Here is a 19,992-nt window from a genome sequence, read left to right as displayed (position 1 = left end):
TGGTGGTTACCAGGGGCTATTGGGTAGGGCTGTAGGGGTGGAGGAATGGAAAATGTTGGTCAAAGGGTACAAAATTTCAGTTAAACAGTAGGAATACATTCTGGAGATCTTTTGTACAATGTAATGACTGTAGTTAATAATACTGCATTGCATATTCAAAAATTGCTAAGTGTAGATTTTAAATGTTCTCACCACCAAAATATAAATATCTGAGGTGATGGAGATATTAGTTTGATTTAATCATTTCACAATACAAATATCAAGTTGCACACCATACATATATACAGTTTTCAATTGTCAATTAAATATAATTGAAAAACCAAATATAATAAAATATTGGATTATTAGCTCTATCAGGAAATGGAGCTTTGAGTAACATGTTGCAGTTTATACTGATAGTTTTAGCAACCAATCAAACATAGTGGTCAAGAACTTGGACTCAGATTCAGGTTGCCATAGCCCAAATTCAGGCTTCCTTACTCACTAATGTGTTCTTAAGCAAGTAATAAACTTATTTTGGCTTCCTTTGGTAAAATGGGATTATCATTGTTCCTATCCTACACTTTATTATGAAGATTGAATTAATGAAATGTACATGTAAAACACGTAAGACAGTTTCTGGCCTTAGTAACATTTCCACAAAAATGGTCATTATGATGATGTTCTATCCTGTTACATTTATGGATTATTAGACAGATAAAATTTGACCTCATATGTGATCATTCTATTTTCCTTTATTCAAATGGAAAAAGAATGTCAATTCAACATAGGGAGATGCTATATATATATATAAATTATTACTTAAATTTATATGGTTATTAAAATCAAGTGTTTAAATTTATGTATTAACTTTTACATTTATAACATCTTATTTCTTCTGAAAACAACCAACACAACCCATTTCTTATCAGTGATCATTCAAATGGCCTTTTTATTCTTTCCTGAATTTCAATCCCAATTCTTTTCTTCTATTCTTTTTCAGCAGCATCTTGCACAGGGCTTTATTGAAAAGACTGAGGTGCTGAGGTGAATTTAATCTTCTCTGTTGTTTACTTTAATCTCTTCATCCATTTACTCTGACTTTTCTCCATGCTTAACATTATCCCTCTTGATTTCACAGCTTAACAATTTCTTCCTTGTTCTTGACCCCATCCTAGCCTTCTTATTTCAAAAGTTCCCTCAAGCAAGTTTCTCTTCATATTCTTAATTTCTTCTTCTTGATAACTCCTTTTTTATGCCTTCAAGCAAGTATGCCTCTCTCTCATGCTGAAAAATGTGTTCTTTGGTTCTGTTTTGCTCCTGTTTTCATTCGCTTAACAGTACATTTCAAACAAGTTTTGTGCACCTAATTCTTTTATTTCTTTACAACCCACCCATTGCTCATCCACTCTTACAACTGTACTTGTAATCTTAAATATGTATCATATCAGTATTTTGTAATATTAATATTTTATAATATTTAACATACTCCGTAATAGAGTTTTCTTCTTAATATTTTACTTCCTTTTAAAAAGCTTCAGCAAGTTACCATTGACTTTCGGCATTGTATTTGATACCTCTGGACTCTGGCCACTATCATCCTTTCTGTATTAAATCTGCAACTTGACCAAGGCAAGAACCTCCACGCCAGCCCAACTAATTTTCTCACCTGCTATTGTCCCAACCTGCTTTGCTTTCTCCTATAGGTCAGAGTCAGGTCCTGCTTGGGTTTGGGCCTTTGTGCATAATTTTCCCTTGCAATTGGAATATTCTTTCACTCCAGGCCAGCCTTTAAAGCCTAATGTAAGTACCACCACATCCATGAAGCCTCTGTACATCACTTCAGATCTCAATGCTGTTAACCTCTTATAAACAAAAAGCAATATAGAATAAATCCTTGTTGGGAGCAGGAGTCAAAATACGAGTTGCAGTCTTGCATCTGTCTCTTATTCGCTTGGCCAGTGACATAGCCTGATTAAAAACTCAATTTCTTCATCTAAAAGATGAGGATATTTATACCTCCCTGATCTACCTTTTAAGATTGTTGTACATGATAAGTAAAATACTGTGTATAAAAACATTTGTAAAATTTTTAAAAATCTGTTCAAGCTTGTCATCATTACCACAGGTCAATTGGGTACTACCTTGCTGTTTTGGATTGCTTTTGTACGTTGTTCTCTTATGTTGTTACCAGACTTGGTGTTATTATTTAAATTTCTCTGTGTTTATTTTGACAACCTAATTAGGTTTTGAATTCTTTGGAAGCAGGGAGTATGAATGGTATTATGAGCAAAGACCCGGAAGGAGCCACCTCCTAATTATTTTGGAGAGAATTATCTAAGAGGCATAATTGGACTTGTGCTTCTCATTAAAGTATGATTAACATCAGAGAAGCTTGCAATCTTCCTGATGGCCACATGGAGATAGTACATAGGAGATACTCAATAGGAATTCTGTCAACTGAAAGAGAGTCAGCAAGACAATGAAAACATAGTTAGCGTGTCTCAGCTTATCTAGCCTGGCTTGGTGTAACCAATATAGACTATGGAAAATAGGAAGTAGACAAAAGGTAGTGGAGATTGGGCTTTTGCCATTTTCTTTGATTGAAATATAATTTCCATAAAATAAAATACAGATATTTTTAAGTGTATATTACTTTGAGTTCTGACAAATGTATTCCCCTGTCTGGCAACTACTCCGATTAAGATGTAGAATATTTCTATCACCCCAGTACCCTTTTCCTGTCAATCCCTCCTTCCCCCAGAGACAACCACTGTTCCAATTTCTATTACCATAGCTTAGTTTTACCGGCTCAAAAACTTCACGTAAGTGGAATCATAAAGAATGTAATTTTTTTTCCTGGCTTTTGTCACTTAACACATTTTTTATTTTAGATTTAACCATTTTGTTGCATATGTAAGTATATCATAACTTTTTGCTGTTGAGTAGCACTCTCCTATATAAATATGTTGTAATAATTTTTCATTTACTTATTCATGAGCATATGAGTTGTTTCTAAGTTTTAACGATTATAAAAAAGTTTGCTATGAACATTCTTGCATAGGTCTTTTTGTGGGTGTATATTTTCATTACTCTTAAGATTGTCAGACTGGATAAAGAGCAAAGTTCAATAGTATGCTGTTTTCAAAACATATTTTAAATATAACAGACAAGTTGAAAGTAAAACATCAGTAAAAGATATAGCATGCAAACACTAAGCGAAAGAAAGCTGATATGGCTATATGAATATCAAAAAAGTAGATTTTAAGACAAAGGATACTAACACGGATAAAAATGGTCATTTTATTTGGGAAAAAAAGGCCAATTTGTAACAAGACATAACAATCTTAAAAGGGTATAACAAAGTAGAATTTCAAAATCCAAGAAGAAAAAAATGGCAGAACTAAAGTAAAAAGCAGAGAAATCTACAATAATTGTTAGAGATTTTATCAATTTTCTCTCAGTTGCTAGAACAAGAAGACAAAAAATTGATATACAGAACTTAAATAACATTATCAATGATCAAACATGCAGACCTAACTGACTTTTATAGAATAGTATACCCAACGACTTCAGAATATACATTCTTTTCAAATACACATGGAACATTCCACAGGTGGTGTTATGCTAGGCCATAAAATAAGTCGCAATTCATTTCAAAGAGTATTTGACTACAATGGAATTAAATTAGAAATCAATTGCAATTAGATATCTAGAAAAGGCCCCATTCTTCAAAATTAAGCAACAGACTTCTAAATAATGAATCCATGGATCAAAGAAGGAAATCACACACACACACACACACACACACACACACACACAAAATAAAATGTGCTATACTGAGTGATAATTAGAATACAACATGTTAGGAATCTCTGTGTTCATGCCTTTAACCATTTTGTTGCCTCAAGAGCTTATTATTCAAATTAGCATTTAATTATCTTCAGATAAAATGAGAAAGAAGTTGGGCAAAATGTAGACAGAAGACTGCGAATTATAGAAATTACGGTCACAATCAGCCAATGTTTTAACTCTACTACAATTGTAACGAAGTCATCGGATCTTAGTTAAACCAATGGGAATAGATCCTTTCAAAATGCCAGTAAATGAAATGCTAAATAAACATTTTGTCAATTTTCTCCTGATAAATCTCTTATAGCAACATGCATAATGCTTCCATTTTCATCCAATGAAGTGTTAGTGAAAATAGTCCAGGTAGTGTTAATATTGATAGAGATTATAACTAAGGAATAAGTTAGATGGTGATTAAAGAGTTGAATAAGCACTCAAAGAAAGCTGTGAAATCTCTGTTCTGAGATATGAGACCAAACCATCTGTCTTTGATTTTAGTTTAATCCTTAATGAATATAAGAAGCCTGACTAAATGATCTCTTGGGAGGCCCCCTTCCAAACACAAAACCCATTATTTTAATTTGCATTGGTTATAGTGCCAACGCAAAGAAAAGACACACTCAAGATCTTTTTTATAAAGTAGGGATTTAATTCTAAATTTTAGTTATATCTTACAATTTATAAATTCTTTAATGTTGAAAAATATTTTCTTTATAGAACTAAAACCATTCTCTCTCTCTCTCCCTCTCTCTCTCTTTCTCACTGTCTGTTTTTTTTTTTTATGAGAACCCAAAAGAAAATGCAGTTTATAATTTGTGATTATGATTTGAACTTTTCAAAAAATGTGTGAGTCATTTCTTGCCCTTTGATAATTTCCAAATGACGAGGCTCTGCTTTTGCTTTTAGAGATCAATCTTCGTTTTTAATTATTTCCATATATTTTGGTTGGGAGTGAGAAAAATAAATGGAAAATGTCACTCATGAGTGTCAGTCTGGTAATGAATATATAGAATGCAAATGGTCACTTTACTGGGGGGAGGCGGTAAGTTTTTCTGAGTCTTTTGCCCTTTTTCCTTCTCCAGCCTGCTGTTTTTTCTGTTTTCATTTGCAGATGAAACTGGTGCAGCAATATGGTGGGGTAGAAATCACATGAATCTGACATATGTGGGCTCCTGTATCTGTGCACATGGACAGAGACGCTGTTCAAAATCCAACCATCTTATGAGTTCCAGCCATACTTTTAAAATTCACATGCATGAAGCTATACAAAATACTGTAAAATACAGAATCCAAAATATAATTTATTTTTGTATAAAATACTCCTCAATTCATTCCTATAGGCAAAACTTGATATTTAATAATATTAAGAAAAAGAAGAAAATGAATTTAAAATATTTTATTGCTTTACAACACACAAAAAATGGTTTACTCCCAATAATTTGAATTTATTCCAATAGTATACTTATGGATTTAACCAGGAGAGGGATTATCCTTATTCTAAATAGGGGAGAAACAATTAAAAAAAAAAAAAAAAGAAGAAAGAAAGGAAAAACCCCGGTGGTCAAGAGATTGAGTGAACCGAGGAACAGAGTGGTTATTTGTTCTCTGTAATGTATTAGGAATGACTGGAAGTAATGGAATATGCTAGAGAAGATAGCTACCCCTATATCGAGTAGAAAAATACATTGCCAAAATACTTTTCACACACGAAAACAAACAAAAAAACATTTTGTACAAATACCTGATGTGTAGCTATATCATTTAATGGCTGCTATTGCCTAGTTTAAAAACTGTACCCTGGTTAAAAAGAGAATCCCTTTTCTAATCTTTTAAGATTTCAACACACATTTCTAGACACTAAGGATAGGCAATATTTTGCCTTGTCTACTTCTCTGACGTCGAGCTGTTTCTAGTTGCTAAATTTGGCCGCTGTACTTTTCATATTCGTAAAGCCGTTCTTGGGCCCACCCTGCAGGCAGCCATCCAGGTTTGGATTTTTCCGGGCAGCCTGGGCTTGGCTATCCTGCTTTCATCATCCTCCTTGTGTGCTCAAGCCAAGGACATAGAATGGCAGAGAGCTCCGCTTTACTTCTGGTACAATTGTTGCTTCTCCGGGTCTGGCTTGGGCTCTGATCTTGACATTTATGTCACAGGTGTCACTGGTGAAACTGCTGTGAAACCAGATGGCAGGCCTAACTGAGGTTGGCAGCAACTGCTATTGTCCCCAGTGTCACTGCTACCTGCTCTACTTTCTTATTCCTGTTGATGTGCTACTGCCTCATTTTATTTCATTTGTTCAGTGTTACTTACCTTCCAACAGGCCTTTTCAAATGTGAACACCATTCCGTAACTCTTCTGATGCATGAATTCCCTGTCGAACCCATTCATCTAGGGAGGCTCATGACTTGGCTAGATTCTCCACTTTCCTTCAGGGCTTCTGTTAAACCTCATTTCTTCAGTAAGTTTCTCCATGACCACTCTGCTTAAAATTGCAATACATCCTTCTCCTCCCCAACCCTGACATTTTTTCTCTCTTTTTCATACATTTTTTCCCCTGGAGCAATTAGCACCACATGTCAGAATCTATATTTGCCTTACATGGACATTATCTGTATCCCTCCACTTGGTTACCTAGAATATAAGCTCCACAAGGGCAAGGTTTTGTCTGTTTGGTTCGTTACTGTATCCCAAGTGTCTGGAAGAAGACTGGCCCTTAGTAGACATTTCAAAATTTTTGTTAAATGATTAGCTGGATTTTAATGCTGAAAGATTAGGCTTACTGTTTATGATTTGGGTTTATTCATTGTGCTTAGTACAATGCTATATGTAAGAGCTTGAAAGATAGGAGAAAGGAGCATAAGTAGCATCTGTTATGTATACTGGATATTTTACTTAAGGTATACCCTTTTTCTTTTTCCCAAGACAGTGTCTTGCTCTGTCGCCCAGGCTGGATTGCAGTGGCGCGATCTCAGCTCACTGCAACCTCCGACTCCTGGGTTGAAGCAATTCTCCTGCCTTAGCCTCCCAAGTAGCTGGGATTACAGGCACCCGCCACCATGCCTGGCTAATTTTTATATTTTTAGTGGAGATGGGTTTTCACCATGTTGGCCAGGCTGATCTGCCTGCCTCGGCCTACCAAAGTGCTGGGATTGCAGGGGTGAGCCACCATGCCCAGCCAACTTATACTCTTTAATCCTCACAACAATCTAGGTATTTTGACCAAAGAACCACAGCTAGAAAGTAGGAGAGTAAGACGTAAACCAGTTTTGTCTGGCTCTAAAATTATTGCCTTTTTTTGGTGGTTGTTTTGCTCAGAAGAATTGGTCTTGCCAAATAGTAGCAAGAGTTCTTCAAAATGAATGATGTTTCATAAAAAGGTGTAGCTAGAAACAGGTTGCCAAAAATACTTAGCAAAAAAAAAAAAAAAAAAAAAAAAAGATTTCTGAATTAGCTCCCTAAAAAACAAAAGCAACAACTCCAAAAGAAGGAATTCCGAAGTTATTGGGCCATAGTAATCTTGTGTTAAGTGCCTGGCCCTCCAAGGTAACTAATTTTAATTAAAAAAAAAAAAAAAGTCTGGACACATATTTTGACACGTTTTGCTGAAAATATATTTATAATATGAGCCCAACAAATACAAATACATTCATCCCTGGTGCTAAAAAGAGACAAGAAAACTATGCCATAGCTCTTGAATGCTTTCTTCATTGTAGTTTAAGAAACTCTGATTAATTGCATTCTAAAAGTAAGCCAGATTTCACTGGTAAGATCTTTCCTTACTTCGTCTTCTCCTTTGACACCTTTTGATTTGGTTGTACAAATGCAGGCTAGGCTCCATTACTACCACATACTTAGGACGACCCCACATGACGCAATCAGCGCTAGAGACTGGAAGGTTTTCATCAAGCCCAGTAAGCCCACAGTCAAAAGGGATCAGTCTCAGTCACTCATCAGGAAAGTAACATGTTCTGTGACCATCTTCTGGATGCGGAGTTATCTCTAATCCAGTTTATGTCAATGATCTTAAAAATTAGTTCCATTCTGGCCAGGCTTGGTGGCTCACGCCTGTAATCCCAGCACTTTGGGAGGCTGAGGAGGGCAGATCACGAGGTCAGGAGATCAAGAACATCCTGGCTAACACAGTGAAACCCCGTCTACTAAAAATAAAAATAAAAAAATACAAAAAATTAGCCGGGCGTGATGGCGGGCGCCTGTAGTCCTAGTTACTCAGGAGACTGAGGAAGGAGAATGGTGTGAACCCAGGGGGCGGAGCTTGCAGTGATCCCAGATGGCACCACTACACTCCAGCCTGGGTGACAGAGCAAGACTCTGTCTCAAAAAAAAAAAAAAAAAAAAAAAAAAAAAAAAAAAAAAAAAAAATTAGTTCAATTCTGTCTTCATCTTTTCTTACTTAGTAAAAGACAATTTAATGTCCAGTGTTTTATTGAGGCAATCATAGACTCTAGAGGTTGAAAATATTTGGGGAATTACACATTCTAATTACTCAGATAGGCATCCTTACTGCAGTATCTGCTAGTAACTGAGGATTATTTCACATTAAAAAAATACTCATTTTTATGCAAATCTCAAAATGTGAACATTGTTACTTATAATTGTTAAAAAGTAAATTGAGAAACAATAAAATGTTAAAGAGCTTATTTGAGCAAATGGTAATTCTTGAATCAGCTCCAAACCAAAAGTGGTTCTGAGGCCTCTTGAGAGAACTCAAAGAGAAAGCTTTTATAGGGAGAATGTGGAAATAAAGCAAAGGAAATATTTAATTGGTTACAATTACATAGTTGCCTTATTTGATCTATCTTGCTGAAAAGTTCCTACTTATATTACTACATGAGTTGGCAACTTCTGATTGGTTAGCCTTAAGTTTCATTTATCTTTAGGCATTTAAGAAATAGTTCAAGTTGAGCTTTGTGTATATTTGCAAATCAAGCAAAGTTTAGGTCACTTCTGAGGGCCACTTGGATTTGTCTGCTCAGAAACTCTTCAAGTCTGGTCTGTTTTAATTTATTTCAACATATTTTATCAACATTTTGCTACCTATAACATTCATAGTAACCTTAGATCTGCCCTCTAGAATCGACAGAGGCTATTTCACCCTGAGGCTGTCTTCAATATGAGAGTTTGTTCAATGCTGCTTCTATTTGAAATCTTCTGTTATTCAGCTCTTTTACTGAGTGTCTACTTTCTGTAAGGCATTGCTTTATGTACTGCAAGAGTTACAAATTATAATCTTAGTTGAAGGCAATTACTTAAATGGAAAAAAAGGTGTGTGAAAAACAAATGTTCTTAAGCTTGAAAAAGTGAAAGGGTGTATCCAGCTGAAAGGATGTGAGAGTGTGCATGGAAAACGTATTTGAGATTTAAACTGCTATTTTCTCCTGGGTTGAAATGGTGTCATGGACTTCAGGTGGTGAAAACAGCTTAAACAATGCCACTGAAGTGGAAACACAGAGATCAGTGTGAAAATTTAGAAGATCATGAGCACATTATATTTTGTCTGTACCATAAGACACTGGTAGGCTAAATTAGTTCATTTTCATGCTGCTATAAAGAACTGCCTAAGACTGAGTAATTTATAAAGGAAAGAGGTTTAATTGATTCAAAGTTTGGCATGGGGAGACCTCAGGAAACTTACAATCATGGTAAAAGGCAAAGAGGAGGCAAAGCACCTTTTTCTCAAGGCGGCAGGAAGAAGTGCTGAGCAAAGACGGGAGAGCCCCTTATAAAACCATAAGATTTGGTAAGAACTCACTCATTATCACAAGAACAGCATGGGGGAAACAACCCCCATGGTTCAATTACCTCCACCTGGTCTCTCCCTTGGCACGTGGAGATTACGGAGATTACGATTTAAAATGAGATTTGGGTGGGGACATAAAACCTAACCCTATCATAGGGGTTGGTAAGAGGGAAGACTAGAAAGAAAAACTGCACTAGGTAAGGTGGCTCATGGCCATAATCCCAGCCCTTTGTGGGGCCAAGGCAGGGGGATCACTTGAGCCAAGAGACCAGCCCTGGCAACACAGCAAGACCCCATCTCTACAAAATGTTAGAAAATTAGGCAAGTATGGTGGTGTGCACTATAGTCCCAGCTACTTAGGAGGCTGAGATGGGAGGATCTCTTGAGCCTGGGAGGTCAAGGTTGCAGTGAGTCCTAATCACAACATTGCACTCCAGCATAGGCAACTGAGCAGAATCTTGTGAAAAAGAGAGAAAGAGAAAAAGAAAAAGAAAGAAAGAAAGAAAGAAAGGCAGGCAAGAAGGAAGGAAAGAAGGAAGGAAGGAACGAAGGAAGGAAGGCAGGCAGGCAGGCAGGCAGGCAGGCTGAAGCATTCTTTAAATGCCCGGAAGAGGAATCATAGTGACAAGAAAACTGAGGCTCTGAGAGTTAAGCCTCACTCAAGGTCACTGAGTTACTAAATGGCAGAACTGGATTTCAATCCCAATAATTTGATTCAAAACCCATACTCTTTCCCATACACCACATTACCTAGGAGGTGTCCCAAGAGTTCTGAAGGGGGAGATAGCTTCCAGCTTAGGAGATGAAAAGAGTCTTCTTAGAGCAAATGGTATTTGAGTTAATTTTGACGAGTTAATATTGAATTCATTGGTTGAGATAAGGAAGACAATTCATTTCAAATGGAAGAAACTGAGCAAAGATACAAAGGGGAGAAAGTAGAGAGATTGGGAACAGAAAATAATCTTTGGTTGAACACCGTCAAAAAGGTATAAAGGATGGAAAGGAAATCTAAGATCACAGCACAGAAGGATAATGTATTTGAAGTTTTAATTGGACTTAAAGTTTTTAGATAGATTATTATATAACTACAGCCAAGTTTTAAAAAAATTATATTAGTAATTATATATAAAATAGATGGATGAGAAACAAACTGAAGAATAGAGATCATCTGTTTACGGTAGCCCAGTTAATTATAGTAATAAAATCTTGAAGCTGGATGTTGGCAATGGAATGAGAAGGGAAGAGATAGATACGTAATTTCAGAAGCACAATTCACAGAACTTGACAGAGATTAGTGTAAGGAGGAGGGAGATAGAGGACATTAATTCTGTGATATGGTTTGGCCGTGTCCCACCCAAATCTCATCTTGAATTCCCATGTGTTGTGAGAGGGACCCAGTGGGAAGTAATTGAATCATGTGGGCAGGTGTTTCCCATGCTGTTCTTGTGATAGTGAATAAGTCTCATAAGATCTGATGGTTTTATAAAGGGGAGTTTCCCTGCACAAGCTCCTTTTCTTTGTCTGCCACCATTCAAGAAAGATGTGACTTGCTCCTTCTTGCCTTTTGCCATGATTGTGAGGCCTCCCCAACCAACAGGTGGAACTGTAATTCCATTAAACCTCTTTCTTTTGTAAATTGCCCAGTCTTACGTATGTCTTTATCAGCAGCGTGAAAACAGACTAACACATTCTGTAAATTTGAATGCCGGAGATAGAACCTTTAAAAGAAATGGTAATTTGTCTTGGAAAGTCTATGTTTATCTGTACTATGTACTCAGACTATTGTAGAGCCTGGACCATAGAAGGTATGCAATACAATTTTTATCTATGTACTCAATCCCTACTCTGTGCCAGGGATTGTCTTAAGCACTAGCAATAGAGTAAAAAGAAAAGAAAAAAGTCTTGTTCTCAATGGTACAATAAACCTCATGTTGCTTCACCCAAACCAGATCACCTCAGTCCCTTTTATTGTTATCTCTGTGTTCCTCTTCTGGCAGGTGAATGTTTCTGCTTTTAAAAATCTGTACCTGTGTCTTGCTTTAGAGAACTGTCTTCAGATTATTTGAGACATTTTTTCCACTTCAGTACAAAGTCTGAAGTGCCGGGGAGTTTACGTGCCCCCACCCATATCCTTAGCCAAAGACTGACTATTGCAGTCTTATGAAAGTACAGATCCCTTGCTTCATATAGCGACAAACTCAAATACATAATTTGTACTCCAAAGTTGTCCTGTGGGATCATAATAAAGCCACCTTCTGTAGGGCTTTGCTGGGAATTACACCTTAGCTTGGCTCCTTCCCCATCCAGACCTGCAGCTTTACCCACTCCTTTCCTGATTGATCTTAGGAGTACTTCCTTAACTAATCACTTTCCCATTAAGCCACATCTCAGTGCCTGTCTCTGGGAGCCTGACCTAAGACATGTAGTTTATATTGCAATGTAATGTACAAAGACAAATAATAAACAGTATAAATAATTATTAATAAGTTTCATACTAGGCCAGTCATGTTGCCTCATGCCTTTAATCCCAGTCAGTTGGGAGGTGAAGGCAGAATAATTGCTTAAAGCCAGGAGTTCAAGACCAGCCTGGCCAACATAGCAAGACCCTCATCACTACAAATAAAATAAATTAGCCAGGCATGGTGGCATGTGCCTGTATGTAGCTCAGGCTACTTGGGATGCTGAGGTGGGAGGATCACTGGAGCCCAGGAGGTCGAGGCCGCAGTGAGCTTTGCCACTACACTCTAGCCTGGGCAACAGAGCAAGATCCTATCTCTAAAAAAGTAGATTTTATATTAGGGGAAGTTAAAGTTATAGAGGAAAATAAGGAAGGAGATGTGGTTAGAGTGTGTGAAAGTGTGTGTGTGTGTGTGTGTGTTCAGTTGTAGGGGATGGTGTTCAATTTTATATAGCATGGTGAGGGAAAGCATCACTGGGAAGGTCCTATTTGAGTGAAGACTAGTAAGTGCTAAGAGAAGGAGCCATGCAAATTTCTGGGAGGAAAGTATTTCAAGCAGAGATGAAAGCAAGTGCAAAGCCATGAGCTGGGAGTGTGTCTGGAGTGCTTGGCAAGAAGCAGCCATGTGAGAAAGTACAGGGCAGGAGACGACATGAGAGAAGGAAGTGAGGTGGGTGGGCAGACCTTCCTGGCCAACAGAAGCCATGGTTCACACTTTGACTTTTCCTCTGAGTAAATGGAGAGTCACTGTAGAGTTCTGAGCAGAACAGTGACGCGACTGTTTTAGCATTTCAAAGGAATCCGGCTACTACATTGAGAATAAACTGAAGGAGGCCAAAAATTAAGCATGGAGACCAATTTAGAAATTATTACCAGGGCTGGCTTCATGGGCAGTCACACAAGGCTCCGTGTTAAGAAGGGCCCCACACACGGGGCCTAATGCTCTGCAGTCACCATCTTGATAATTTTAATAATTTGTGTTTGGCCGGGCGCGGTGGCTCAAGCCTGTAATCCCAGCACTTTGGGAGGCCGAGACGGGCGGATCACAAGGTCAGGAGATCGAGACCATCCTGGCTAACACGGTGAAACCCCGTCTCTACTAAAAAATACAAAAAACTAGCCGGGCGAGGCTGAGGCAGGAGAATGGCGTAACCCCGGGTGGCGGAGCTTGCAGTGAGCTGAGATCCGGCCACTGCACTCCAGCCGGGGCGACAGAGTGAGACTCCGTCTCAAAAAAACAAAACAAAACAAAACAAAAAAACAAAACAAAACAAAAATTTGTGTTTGAAGTTAGGTTTTGTAAGTGAAAGCCATGGGACTATGGAGCATGTTCTGGCTGCTCAGTGTCTGGTACTTTCTGCTGTGGATAGGTTTAACACCACCTGCACCCCTGCTCCCTGCCCAGACCACTCAGTGTCCTCTTCTTCACCTTTTCCCTGCAGCTATTGCCACCCTCCAACAGGGAGAATACTGGGTTGCTGGTGGGAAGATGTCTGTGTTCTGCTGCCCTTAAGCCTGTTGGGGATTTGGTCACAAGCTCAGGTCAAGTTGCAGTTAGGAATGCACCTGAGGCTGGAAGTGCTAAGGCAAGTGAGAGACTCAGTGGGAGAGAGCTTCTCATCCACCTCTAATTCAGGTGTGTCAGGTGCAGAGTTGCAATGCTTTGGGGGGTTGCCCTTCCACCAGTTTGGGTGGCAGGCTCATGGGAAGGGTAGATTGACTTCTCTGACCTCAGTTGAGGGCAGGTTGCTTCAGTCCGGCAACTGGTGGGAAGGGGAATTTGGCAGTGCCGGATGGGGGCAGACATTATCTTCTGCTCTGAATCAGGGACACTCATATGGCTCTATGTTTGCCCTACAAGTGTCTCCCTGCTCCAATGAGTACAACATTAAATAGGAAATAAAAACCATCAGTAGACAGTTTGCATAAATAAGAAAAAAGCTATGTTGTATAATCTTTTAATGGCCCCTTTTTCCTGCTACTTAAACAAGTGTCTCCCTCTTTTTTTTAGAGATGGGTCTTGCTATGTTGCCCAGGCCGATCTCCAACTCGTAGCCTTAAGGAATCTTCCAGCTTCAGCCTTTGGAGTAGCTAGGATTATAGGTGCAAGGCACCACTTGCAACTGGGGCCTCAATGTTATCAGTTTTGCACTGTACTTCATAAATTACTGGCCCTAACAATTGCAGTAATCTAAGTGAATGATGGTGTCAACTTGAACAAGTGTGCTAATGGTAGAGGAGGTGAGAAATGATTGGATTCAGGATATAATTTGAATATAGAACAGAAAGGTCACTAGAGGTTATGACGTAGTATATGAGAGAGAGAGAAAGGAATCAAGGATGGCTGTAAGGTTTTTTACCTGAGGAACTTGACATTATTTGTTAAATACATAAATGATGTGTCCTGTTATGTATCTGTTCCTGAAACACATTGATGGTAATGAAGATGCAGCGGCAGAAGCAAATCACAGAGGTATTTCCTAGAGGTAGAAATATTAAGACTTGGTGACAGAGATCATAAATTAAAGGAAGGGGAGTGAAACAACTAAGTCAGAAAAAAATACTTCTAATTCAGGAAAAAATAAGAAAAATGAAGGAAATGGAAATATTTAAGAAATGGTACCAATTTCTAAGGAAGGTAAGTTCAATTTTGGAAATGTCACTTGAGGCTCCAAGAACCCACAGCCCAGGAGACCTTAGCTATGGGTTGTTGGGAATATGTGATGGAATCCTGAATCCTGATCCTAGCACTCAGGACTAGGGATCTGTGTTGAGGGCATCATGTAAGTGTAAGATGGAGTCACAAGAATGGTTAACTCATCAAAAAATGAATATGAGGAGAGATGTATACAGTATTGCAGAAGAGAGTTCCTGGTAAATGTGTAAGCTCCTCTTCCATGACTGGGATAAGAGTACATTCATTATGGGGCATGTGAAGGTATTGAGAAAACAACTTCTGTTTTCCAGCAGAGGTTAAGCTAGCCCCATAGTAGCAATAGCAAGATTGTAAGGGGAAACTATGTTATTTGTACTGGGTCACAAATTTGTCTAATAGCAGTGAACCTGTGGGATTCTACAAACATCTTAGGTATAGAAAGGGATCCAGTGACTTTTAGGAAATCAGACTTATATCATATTTCCCTTCTCAACTTGCAGCTCAATGGTGCACTTCTCACCCTGGGGGAAAAATGGAACATGGACTATATTTAGTATTTGAAATCAGACACATATGAATTTAAACTCCAGCTCAGTGTGGCAATGGCAAGTTATTCAACATCCATATACCCTGATCACTCCTACATTTGAAAAGTGACAACAACACTACTTCCTTCACAAATAATGCAAGGATCAATGAGATAAGAAATCAAGAAGCTAGTAGTGTGCCACAATTTAGTTAGTGTTGACATTACACGAAGAGATGAGCCCACGGTCTCCTATGCTCTCCTTGCCTCCTCTCTAGTTCTCTCTCTCTCTGTTTCTCTCTCTCTCTCTCTCTTTGTCTCTCTCTCTCTCACACACACACACACACACACACAGGCACACACACACACATGGGCATGCATACATACACTTTGGAATGTAGCTATTTTTTGAGCATTGTTTTATTATTATTATTATTATTTCAAAGACTTTCTGATCCTGGCTCTACCTGCTCATTCTGACATGGGGAAGATGCCCAGACACTCAGATCTACCGTTCCACTGAGGAGTTTAGAGGCTGCTTTTTTCTCCCCCATAAAAGAGAACAGGGACTGAGGGATAAATTTTAGGTAGAAGTCTTTGATGAAAAGAAGAAATGAGGAAAACTGTGCTAGAAATATTCAGGTATATCAAACAAGTAGAAATACCTCACCCTCATAAAGAGAACCATATCCTAGAAATTTTCTTTCTTACTGATTATTAAAATCCAGAATTAGAATTCTGTGATTCCAGCATAATCCGTCCATGAAAAATAAACTACTACGTAATCAGATTAGAGATGGCCTTCCTGCTGATGAGCCATTTAGAGAGGTTTGAATGAGTTCATGGAAGTCTACTAACATGCACTTAATACATCTGAAGATTTTAAAAGGTTGTAGTAATGTATTGCCAGTCTACCTACAGTAAAATAAAAATGCTTCCGTTAAAATATATATATATTTCTTTTATATAGTTAACTTATTTTTCCTAGGAAAGTTAGACGTAAAGTGATTATCTATACACTGAATTATATTTCCCGGAGATCATCACAGGAAGATTTGTATGCATTTCTGTTAAAGAAAAGCAAAATGTGTCTTAGAACATAACAGTCATTTAATGGAATATCTATACTTTAAAAAGGAATGTTGGTCAAGCAATTTGAACAAGATGAAGATGGAACCAGGGCTGGGTGTGGGCAGTAGACTGTTCCACCAGGAGCCAAAGATGGCAGTGAATATATACTTGACATCAGTCACCAATGACGACCTAGTGCTACATGACATACTGGCCTGGATCAATGAGTCTCCTGAAGTTGAATTTGACAAAGATAGAACAATTGTGCTCAGGGGCTGCTTATTTTCACTTTTTGGTCATTCTGCTCCCTGGCTCCTTTGCCTTAAAGAAGGTGAAATTCTATGAATACATCCAGAACTTCGAAATACTACAAGCAGTATTTTCAAGAGGGTGGGTGCTGACAAAGTGATTTCTGTGGACAATTAGTAAAAGGAAAGTTTCAGAACAACTTTGAATTCATTCAGTAGTTTAAGAAGTTTTTTCACGCAAACTACAATGAAAAAGACTATAACCATGTGGCTGCCGGACAAGGTCAAGAAACTGACGTGGCTCCCTCCATTTTGTTGCTCCAGTTCTGGATAAACCGAAGTCACTTCTCAGCTCTGGCAATCCAGCTCCACGGAGGACCATTTCCACAAATAACTGCAGCTTCTAAGGCTGGCCCCAGGGTGGTATAAAAGAATCCTGATGCAGGCAGTAGGAGTGCTGCACGGTCAAACCGATGCTAGCAGGTCAGTGTACTGAAACTTGCCATTGAAGGCTTGGAGAAAGAGATTTGTACTTCAGAAAGCTAAGGAACAATGAAATGATTTGCCAGCAGAACAAGGGGAACAATGACCCCGTATTGCAGTGGACTGTAGACATTCTCTATGCCACAGATGAAGACTTCGTGATATCCGATGAAGGGGGCCCACAGGAGGAACAAGAAGAGTTTTAACAACCTGAACCAGCAGAGCCTTATCCGAATTTTGCACTCCAAATCTTGTACTTAACTGTTAAACACTCTCTTTTATTATTCTTAGAAAACTCACTAGTTTCTTTTTATAAGCATAAAGTACCTCTTTTTAGAGTGCACTTTGCAGAGTTTCACTCCTTTTCTGGTGAGTTTGAGTTAGGAGCTTTTACTGTGCGGCAGAGCAATGATAACATCTAGTTAGTTCACCTGGGAAACAAAGAGGCTGACCATGGGGCTCACCATGTGCGTGGAGGTAACACTGATTGCTGGAGAAGGTGTTAGGTAATATGCTGAGGTGGAGACCTCGGTACAGAAATGTAAAGACTGAGTTGAATTTTAACCTAATGTGAAACCTTGGTAGAGAATTTTATAATAAGTTAATGCCTTAAGAGTATTAAAATATGCTTCCATATTCAAAATATCAAATGTAACACATCAGGACATCTTATGTGTTTGACATTGTATGTTGGAAGGAAGGGCCAGACCTCAGAACCTTTGCAACCTGGTGTCATCACAGGCCTTACAGGGCTACTTGCAACCTCACAGGCCTAGACTTTGGCCCAAAAGGAAAGTTCTAAAGCTTGCTCTGTACAGCCATTTGGGGTCGTTGACAAACTGCATCCTTGCTAAAAAGCAAGAGGCATTGTTGCCTGGATGAACACAAGGTGTGTTTCAGCCCTGAGATTTCTGGGTTGAAGAGCTCTATTTTCATTGAGGATTTCTCTGGGAATTTTTCCAATTATCTCTGAAATTTCTATGTATTACGCTTTTTTGGGAAATGAGGTGTGTCCAATTCTTTCATCTAACAGCACTTTTGGGGATTTCCTCACATCTCTGAGATTGAATGGAGGTTGTTTCCCATTTTACCATCCTTTAGTTTCACATTTAACATATCACCAGTGGTGAATCCATAGAGGTCTGCAGCAAACTTGATCCTTGCCTCATTGGAGGAAAGAATTTGGCTGAGGGGAAGAAGTAGGTTTAAGGCAGAGGGGGAGACCGAGGCAAGTTTTAGAGCAGGAGTAAGAGTTCATTAAAAAGTTTTAGAGCAGGAACAAAAGGAAGTAAAGTATACTTTGGAAAAGGCCAAGCAGGCAACTTAAGAGATCCAAGTGCCCTGTTTGGCCCTTGACTTGAGGTTTTATACATTGGCCTGGTTAAGGCATTTGCATTTCTCTTCCCTTAATTTTCTGTTGGAGCAGACTGTACACATGTGCAGTGTGACCTGCCAGCACTTGGGAGGGGCGATATGTGCAGTGTGTTTACTGAAGTGTGCATGCTCACTTGAGGCATTTTTCCTTTACCAGTAGATTGTTCCTGAGAAGGTCATATACCAGTTAAATTCTGCCATTTTGCCTCTTAATGTGCATGCTTGAGCCCACTCACCCAATTCCTGAGATCTTATCAGGAAGCCTCTGATCACCAGCTTCAGGTGTTTTTTTTATCCATTGGGGGACTGTCTTTATCTGGTGCTGACTAAGACCAATTATTATTTTAGACAGTTTAATAACCACCTGACCATCACCTGATGGTTGCCTGACATTCCTGAGGGAGGGGCTCTCTCCCGCCTTGCTCATGTCTGCCTAACTATCTACTGTAACATTGCTTCTCTTCTCTGCTCCCCTTGCCCACTAGGGACACCTCTTTGGGTTCTTAAAGTTTGCAGCTTGGAGTGGGAAGTGCAGCAGGCAGGTGCGCACACTGCAAGTTCTTCGTGGACCTCTGGCAAAGGGAGTAAGCAGGGAAGGCTATGGTTACCTTGGGTTCTGCAAAGCTGGGGTGTTTTTGGTATCTGCTGTCCACAGCTCTCCAGTTCTCTGAATACTTTATCAGTACCCTAATCTCTTAAGAGACAAAATGTATTAGTGTGTTACTAAATGTTCATTTTCTTTTACAGAAAATACAGTACCATGTCTGAATTATTAATATTTTAACTGTGTTATTCCTTAACTCTCCCTCATTAGATTTGTGCACAACCTATTCCGTCCTTTTGTTTGGCAAAAGTTTGCAAAATACGTGTCACTCACTGAGATTGTTCAGCCCCTTTGTGTCTGGCGATAGCTTGTCCTAAAATGTGTGTAAAAAGTAAACAGTTGATAACAAAATTATTTAATGGATGCTCTGTGTGGAATTGAGAGAAAAATCCAGATTCAGTGATTGACAGTGCCAAAAAATGCAAGTAAATAGCCATTGTTCCAATGACAGTGGTGCTATTTCTTTTTTTGTGGTTTTTAGACTTTTGTTACCTAAAATTCTGTTTTATTAGCAACTCATTTTCCACCTGGTGTTTCTTGACAGGCCTTTTTTTTTTTTTTTTTCCCCTATTTTAAGTAGTTTCTAAATAATTTTTTTTTATTTCAAGAAAGAGAAAAAAGAATATTGCTCAATGCACCTAATATAAAAGTATAAAAAATAAGTTAGTTTCATATTGGAACTAAACCTAGCATTTAAAACAAAAACAAAAACAGCTTTTCTGATCAGTAAACACTGAACTTGAGTTTTTCATATTCTACTGTTCTCTGTTTCTTCTCTGCAGCAGAAAAACATGTAAGTCTGGTTGTTCAGAACTTTCTCCCTATTATGGAAATTGTTAGTTACAGCAATGCGCTAGTGGATTCAGGTTAAAAAGAGAAGGATACATATACATGTGTGTGTGTGTGTGTGTGTGTACATATGTTTGTGTATATATGTGTGTGTGTGTGCATACATACATATATATATATCACAGCAAGTAACA

At 38.5% G+C, this 19,992-nt stretch overlaps 1 protein-coding gene and 1 pseudogene across 2 annotated transcripts in view; both read left to right on the top strand.

Annotated features, from left to right (window-relative positions):
• Nucleotides 1-19,992, top strand: part of SCN2A (sodium voltage-gated channel alpha subunit 2) — a 163,825-nt gene that overhangs the window by 29,494 nt on the left and 114,339 nt on the right. The window lies entirely within an intron of this gene.
• On the top strand, nt 1,304-19,545 carry LOC126933200 (microtubule-associated protein RP/EB family member 1-like; annotated as a pseudogene). Its single transcript, XR_007718451.1, has one exon. The product of XR_007718451.1 is annotated as a microtubule-associated protein RP/EB family member 1-like (transcript).

Source organism: Macaca thibetana, chromosome 12 (assembly GCF_024542745.1).
Source record: "Macaca thibetana thibetana isolate TM-01 chromosome 12, ASM2454274v1, whole genome shotgun sequence".
Classification (NCBI taxonomy): Eukaryota; Metazoa; Chordata; class Mammalia; order Primates; family Cercopithecidae; genus Macaca; species Macaca thibetana.
The sequence above is the reverse complement of the archived record's forward strand: the minus strand, read 5'-3'. Positions and strand labels throughout refer to the sequence as shown.